We start from the raw sequence: 8,507 nt of genomic DNA, 5'->3' as shown, positions 1-8,507 counted from the left end.
CTCTCTTCCTCTCCCATCTCTATTCCTCTCCTCTCTTTCTCTCCTTTCTCTTTTCCTAGTATCTATATTCCTCCTTTCCCTTTCCCTCCACTCTTTCTCTACCCTCTCTTTCCTTCCCATCCCTTCTCTTTCTTTTCCTCCCCTGTCTTTCTCCTCTCTTTCCCTATTGTCTCTATTCCTCTCCTCTCTTTCTCTCCGTTCTCTTTCCATCAAGTCTCTGTTCCTTCACTCCCTTTCCCTCCCCTCTCTTTCCTTCCCCTCTTTTTCCCTCATGTCTCTATTCCTCTCCTCTTTTTCCCCTTCACTTTCCCACCCTTCTCTTTCCCTCCCCTCTCTTTCCCTCCCCTCTCTTTCCCTCCCCTCTTTATTCCTTCTTTCTCTTTCCCTTCCCTCTCTATTCCTCCCCTCTCTTTCCCTCCCCTCTCTATTCCCTCCTCTTTCCCTCCCCTCTCTATTCCTCTTTCTCTATTCCTCCCCTCTCTATTCCTCTTTCTCTATTCCTCCCCTCTTTCCCTCCCCTCGCTTTCCCTTCCCTCTCTTTCCCTCCCGCCCCTTTCACTCCCCTCTCTTTCCCTCTTGTCTCCATTCATTTCCTCTCTTTCCCTCTCTTTTTCCCTCCCCTCTCTTTCCCTCCTCTCTCACTCTCCTTCCCCTCACCTTCCTCTCCCTTTGCCCCTCCCTTCTCCCCTCTTTTCACCTTCCCTCACTCTTCGTTCCCTCACTCTAGTCTTGTTTATTTAGCTCTTTTACTTTCTCATTCTCATCCAACTTTCATTTCCCCCCTCCTCTTCCTTCCCTCTTCCCTTCTCCCTCTTCCCCACACTTTCATTCCCCTTCCTCCTCTTCCCTATTTCCTCTTCCCCTTCTCCCTCTTCCCCACACTTTCCTTCCCTTCCTCCTCTTCTCTATTCTCTTCCCCTTCTCTCTCTTCCCCATTATCTTCCTCTTCTTCCTTTTCTTCCTCTTCTTCCCTTCTCTCTCTTCCTTTGATTCTCGTCTATTCACTGTTTTCCTCTCCCCCTTTTCCTCCTCCTTCCTCTTCCTCCTCTTCCCCTCCTCTCACATTTCCCCTCCTTTTTTCTCCTCTTCCCCTTCCTCCTCTTCCCTATTCTCTTGTCTTTCTCTTCCACATTCTGTTCCTTTCCCCGTAATACCAAATCTTCTCCTCTTCCCCTTCTTCTTCTTCTCCTTTTTCCTCTTCTCCTCCTTCCTCTTCTTCCTCTTCCGCATTCTATTCTCTCTTTCCCCCCTTTCTTCCTCCCCCTTTTTCATCTTCCTCAATCTCCCTCTTCTCCCATTCTCCCTCTCCTCCCATTCCTCCTCTTCCTTCATTCTTCTACTCTCCCCCCATTCTCCTCCTCTCCCCCTTCTCTCCCCCATTATCCCTCTCTTTCCATCCTCCCTCTTTCCCCCATTCTCCCTCTTCCCCCCGTTCTCCTCTCCCCCATTCTCCTCTCCCCCATTCTCCTCCTCTCCCCCCATTCTCCTCCTCTCCCCCATTCGCCTCCTCTCCCCCATTCGCCTCCTCTCCCTCCATTCTCCTACTCTCCCCCATTCTCCTACTCTCCCCCATTCTCCTCCTCCCCGTTCTCCTCCCCCCCCCGCATTCTCCTTCCAGTACCGCGAGCGCGCTCCTTACCCTGAGTCGAGGTTGGCAGTCTTAAGCTCCTCCTCCTCCTCCTCCTCCTCCTCCTCTTCCTCCTCTTCCTCGTCCTCCTCGCCCTAGTCGTCGTCGTCCTCCTCCTCCTCCGGGCATCCGTCAGCTTTAAGGTAAGGCTTCGAACCGGGCGGTCATGAAGCCTCCAGTGCCGCCGCCGCCGCAGCCGCCGCCGCAGCCGCCGGCTTTAACCGCCGAGGCTTCAGCTTCGCGTCGCCACGCGTCATGAGAATGTCATACGCGTCACTTTACAAACCCATATATATATTTTCCTCCCCTTTCTTTCCTTCCCCTCCCCTTTCCTCCTATCTTTCCCTACCTTCTCTTTCCCTCTCGTTTCTATTCCACCCCTCCCTTTCCCTCCCCTCCCTTTCCCTCCTCTCTCTCTCTTTCTCTTTCTCTCTCACTCTCTTTCTCTCTCTCTCACTCTTTCTCTCTCTCTCTCACTCTCTCTCTCTCTCTCTCTCTCTCTCTCTATATATATATATATATATATATATATATACATATATATATACACACACATATACATGTGTATATATGGTCTTCACTTATATATACTATTTAGGTGTTGCATCGCTCTACTGCGTATGCTTGTGGATAGCGTTGTTGAATTCCTCGTCTGTTTGCAAGTTTGCGTGCGCGTGCATGAGCGCGTGCCAAAAGAGAGGAGAGAGAGAGGAGGGGATGGGGGGTAGGTGTGTGTGTGTGTGTGCAAAGCAAAGATGTATTGATCCTTCCTGCAGCTGGCACCAACACCAACCCGAATCCTTTGAATCCTTTTTCCCTCTCCATCATCATCATCGTCGTCGTCATCGTCATCATCATCGTTATCGTCGTCATCATCGTCATCATCGTCATCGTCGTCATCATCATCATCATCATCGTTGTCATCGTTGTCTTCATCATCGTCGTCGTCATCGTCATCATCATCGTCGTCATCGTCGTTGTCATCATCATCGTCATCATCATCAGCATCTTCGTCGTCATCATCATCATCGTTGTCATCGTCGCTTCGTCATCGTCATCGTCGTCGTCATCGTCATCATCATCGTTGTCATCGTCATCATCGTTGTCATCGTCGTCGTCATCATCGTCGTCGTCATCGTCTTCGTCATCATCGTCATCATAATCACCATCGTCATCGTCGTCATTGTCATCATCATCATCATCTCTCTTCGCCTTCTCTTCTTCCTCCTCCTCTTTCCCCTCTTTCGCTTCCTCCTTCCCCCTCCTCTTCTGCTTTCGCCTCCTTCTCCTCCTCCCCCTCCTTCGCCTCCTCTTCTTTCTTTACCTCTTCATGCTGTACCTCTTCCAATATCTGCTACACCCTCTTCCGCCTCCTCTCCTTTCTCATCCTCTACTTCCTCCTCCTCTCCCGCCTCCTCCTCCTCCTCCTCCTCTCCCTCCTCACTCTTCTCCTCCACCTTTTGTTCCTCTCCCTCCTCATCGTCTCCCTACTCTTCCTCTTTCATGCCAGCTTCCTCCCCTCCTCCCTCCACCTCCCCTCCCTCCACCACACACCCGTGGCACCCAGGCACCGCATCCAGGATCCAGGATCCAAGACGGACCCAGGAAGGGAACGGGATGGGAGGGGAAGTCGGGATGAGGTCAGATTACATAACATTCGAGATTGCTGCTGCTGCTGCTGCTGCTCCTAGAGATGTCTGCGTGCGTGTGTTTGTACGTGTATGTGTGTGTCTGTACGTGTGTGTGCGTGCGTGTACACATTCGTGTGTGTACGTGTATATGTCCGTGTGTGTGTGTGTGTGTGTACATGTATATATATATATATATATATATATATATATATATATATATATATATATATATCTATATATATATGTATATATATATATATATATATATATGTGTGTGTGTGTGTGTGTGTGTGTTTACCAAATTGTAGTATACAGGAGAAGAGCAACGCTCGTTGGGTCCCGTCTCCTACTTTCCAATTTATCATACCTATCCTCAAATTCATGTAAAGTTCGGACATGGTCTATACCCTTAATTTCCAATTATCATATCTAGATTTGAATTCATGTATTGTCACAGCTTGGGCTATATCACCCTCTAACCTATTCCGCGCGTGTGTGTACATGTGTGTACGTGCACGCGTAAATGTACGTGTGCACCACAGTCACCTCCGCTGGCATCAGGGCCAAATACCTCAGCATCACCACCCAGCTTCATTCAGTTACATCACACTTCACCGGAGCACTGTTGGCGTCGATCACCGACGGATCACCATAAGCAAAGTTGTTACAACACTGATTTTTTCCATCTTTCGGGTGTGGGGTGTGGGGGGTGGCCTCTGTAATGGTGGCGGCACACTAGGCTAGCATGCTATTTGCTTTTGCTACTTCGTTTGAGTAGAAACGACTTCGGTTACAATAATATCGACATCCGTAAGAACATCTCATCAATGTGTCTAACAATGTGTTTAAATTCTCTTAATTCGTCGTTCAGCTTCTCACTATATGACGCAAAAAGAGTAATTTGACATTTGGAAATTTGAAAAACAAAAAAAATATCGTAATTGAAGTCGTTTCTGCTCAAACGAAGTAGCAAAAGAAAGTAGCATGCTGGTGAGAAATGCGTCACCACCTCACAATTTGAGAGAACGCCAGCCACAAGGCTCACGAGTGGAACAGAGGGGAACCACTCTCCTCGCCACACTAATAGTCCTCTGTGACGTAAACGCGACGATTTAAGTCGCTTATTACCTTTTAAATGCAACAGTGGTGATGTACAATCAGGGTGACCAGGTTTCTCAAATGGAAATGTGCTAGGCACAAGCTGAAATTATTATACTAGATTGACAAAAATAATGCTATATATTTTGTCCCTGTTAATACGTTCTGTTTCTTTTATATTTCTTATTAATATAATATTGTGTCAAGGAAAATTGTGTTAGATTTTGCATAATTATGTTAAATCTTATCACTCTGGGTATAAAGGCTATATCGCCCCCCCCCCTCCCCCCATGAGGATAGGCCGGTCATGGAACGAACCATTAAGGTTTAACGCAAGCGGCAGCATGTTGGGTGGCACGGCCGTAGTCCTGGTGGCGAGGTAAAGCCCTGTTCACACTAGCGGTTTGAACCGCGCGGAAGCCGCGGCGGTACCGCATAGTGAAGGAAAAACTGCGCGTTGCGTGTGAACACCTCCATTGACTTACATTGTAATTGAAACCGCTAGTGCCAACAGGGCCCAAGTTACGTGCCACGTCGTTTGGGAGCGCGAGGACAGTTTGTATGGAGTAAAATGGAGCAATTCACACTACACGCGATTTTCCATTTCCAGAAAATAAACAAATAAATAAGTAGACAAACAAATGAAGAAATGAACAAATAAATAAGTAAAGAAAGAAAGAAATGAGAAAAAGAGAAAAGAAAATTGTAACACCTCCAAGGGAGGTGCTATCATGGGGCAGGGCTGCGACCATTGGGCTTCTACTTCAGAGTTCTCCATGATGACCCACCGATGCTCCCACGTGAGGCTAAAACTCCTGGAATAGTCCTGAAGATGATGTAGCCCGAGCCGGAACCGTGCGTGAGTTAAAGAGATGCGATAATTTAAGAACAATAGACAGGATCCCACGAGCGTAGCGACTTTCCTGTGCACTGTGGGTTGGGGGGGGGGGAGAGATTCAGGCTTAATGGTCCATTGCAGGACCGGCCTATCCCCTGAGGGAAGGTGCAGCTCACTTCGGTGACTTAATCCGACTTGGGAAGGTTATATATATATATATATATATATATATATATATATATATATATATATATATATATATATAATATATATATAATAGATATATATATATGATATATATATATGATATATATATATATAATATATATATAATATATATATATATATATATATATATAATATATATATATAATATATATATATATATATATATATAATATATATATATAATATATATATATATATATATATATATATATATATATATATATATATATATATATATATATATATATATATATATGGGCGGGGAGTTCAGTGTGTGCATAAGGTCACAGCATTACCCATAGATCGAATATATATAAACTCTGAGCTCTCCTCCGGGAGAGTAATAGCTGTCGATCACGAATCCAACACGTGATCCAAGACCATGGTGAATCACACACACACACACACACACACACACACACACATGCAAACACATTTTTTATACGTTTTGTTTCTGATATTTGTTGTCATTATTGTAGGTCGTCCATGAAAGAACGGAACACTTAGCTCCTTTTTTTTAAAAGGATATTAATCGAAGAACAAGAATATACCAGTTTATAAGTGAGATATTATTAATGTGTTTTATATTTAAAACGTTTTCGCCGTTCGTTTAAGAGAAACAAAACGTTTTCATGAATTCCTTACTTTAATGTCTGTGTGATTTGTGGGGCAGACTGAGCTCTTTGATGAATAACGAATATTAATTTCAATGTAATTTCACTCTTGATACTCCTGCATATCACAGTGCAAACCTTAATGTATGGTCAAACGAGTGTAAATTTGTCACAGTTATTTAGATTTTATGAATATTTAGTGAAATATTGATACACATTCTTTAGACGTCACGTGGAGAAATTAACTTTAGGCGTCGATTGGTAGGTTTAGTCTTCACGTGTGTAACTTTTAAACTTCTGCAGATTGTTCTCTCCATTATTGGAAATGTCTCCAAGATTAGGAACTCTCCATTATTCGGAAGGAAAAGTTTGGACGTTTTTACCAAAATTTCGGATACCAGAAGCACTTTCGAAAGGCTATTTTCTTCCGAATTACTGGCTATTTCCGAATTACAGAAATTCCTAGATAAAGAGAACTATCCGTATACATTGATAACACAATTTCAGTGGCGCTGTGGCATGTTCGGTTTTGGTCTCTCCTCGTGGCCAGAAAGTCTTCGGTGACTGCCACACGCCCTGGAGGAAGCTCCTCGCTATGAAGGCGGACTTCGTAGATTTTATTTTGGCTAATCCCAGACGATTTCAATCATTAGAAAGAGGACCCTTTGATTGGTGGCACGTCTCGCATGCTTTATTCTGGCTGCCGTCAGGCGATTTTATTCAGTTGAGGGCTCGTGCGGAAGGTGTGAACTCTGATATGGATCCAGGTGGTCCTCAAGAGGCTGAGGACCCTCCAGAAGAAGTCTCCTGAAGGAGGCTCCCGAAGGAGTCTTCTTGAGACCCTCTGGATGACCAGGTGTTCCTCTTGACGCTACTTGGGCAGCGTCGTAGTGGAGGATGCGGTTGCCACGTGTTCGTCTGAAGGGGGGGGGCTGTCCTGAGGGAGGGGTCGGGGGTGGGGGGGGTCTGGAAGGTTGGGGGAGCTCCCTTGGGAGGCGTGGGAGCCAAGGGATTTGGGAACAAGAGCCTGGGGGACCGTGGGATGAAGAGAGGGGGGGGAGGTAGTGTGATGGGGGGGGAGATGGAGTGGGAAGAGGAGGGAGGAGGCGGAGGGAAAGGGAAGAAGGAGGGGAGTGGAGGTGGAGGGGGAAAGAGTGGAGGTCTAAGATCGTTGTACCTCCATGGAGGGAAAAGAAGGGAGGAGGCGGAGGGGAAGGGAAGGAGGGGAGTGGAGGTGAAGGGAAGGAGGGGAGTGGAGGGGGAAATAGTGGAGGTCTAAGATCGTTGTGCCTCCATGGAGGGAAAAGGAGGGAGGAGTCGGAGGGGAAGGGAAGGGAAGGAGGGGAGTGGAGGTGGAGGGGGAAATAGTGGAGGTCTAAGATCGTTGTACCTCCATGGAGGGAAAAGAAGGGAGGAGGCGGAGGGGAAGGGAAGGAGGGGAGTGGAGGTGGAGGGGGAAATAGTGGAGGTCTAAGATCGTTGTGCCTCCATGGAGGGAAAAGGAGGGAGGAGTCGGAAGGGAAGGGAAGAAGGAGGGGAGTGGAGGTGGAGGGGGTAATAGTGGAGGTCTAAGATCGTTGTACTTCCATGGAGGGAAGGGGAGGGAGGGAGGTATGGGGAGATTACGAAAGGTACAGGTATAGGAAATCTTAGGTAAAGAGGGGGGAAAGGAAAATGGCGGCGGGGGGTGGGAAGGCCATGGAGAAAACCCATGTTCCGTTTTCTTTGCCCCTGTCTTTACGCTCTCTCGTTCCCACCCAGTTCCACTCCACCCCCCCCCCCCACCTTTTTCTGTCACCCTTCTCAGTGTCCTTTTACTTCTCTCATTCCCCCCTCCCCCTCCCCCCCTCGCCCTCTCCTGTTTTCCCATGGTCTTCAGTTACCCTCTTCTTTCCTCCCTCCCCTCGCGCGTTGTTTCCCCTCTCGTGTCATTTATACTGATCAAATTCCCCTCATCCAATATTCTCTCTCTCTATCTATGTTTCTCTCTCCTCTCTCTCTCTCTCTCTCTCTCTCTCTCTCTCTCTCTCTCTCTCTCTCTCTCTCTCTCTCTCTCTCTCCCTCTCTCCCCATCCTCTATCTTTCTCCTCTCCTCCTTTCTCTCTTTCCCTCTCTCTCTCTCTCTCCCTCCCTCCCTCTCCCATTCTCTCCCTCTCTTCCTCCCTCCCTCCCATTCTCTATCTCTATCTCTTCAGGGGAGACAGCGTTCTGCAGACTCCCTCCTACCTCCTGTCCCGTACCTCTTCTCTTATTTCTCAGGATTCTTCTCCATCTAGCAACCACTAGATAGATCTAGATGTCAAGGTCCTGTATGGATCAGAATCACCGCCAAGGTTGAACGAAATCGTTGGCGTTACTTAGCCAGAAAAAAGATCTACAAGTGTCCCGTTGACTCCTCATCTTCTCCATCGCTCTCCTTGCCTTGTGGGACTCGTGAAGGGGCTATCACACTGGGATATTTTTCCTCCAAC

Source organism: Oratosquilla oratoria, chromosome 2 (genome assembly GCF_046742065.1).
Source record: "Oratosquilla oratoria isolate Oo_2021 chromosome 2, ASM4674206v1, whole genome shotgun sequence".
NCBI classification, from domain to species: domain Eukaryota; kingdom Metazoa; phylum Arthropoda; class Malacostraca; order Stomatopoda; family Squillidae; genus Oratosquilla; species Oratosquilla oratoria.
Note: the sequence above shows the minus strand (reverse complement) of the source record.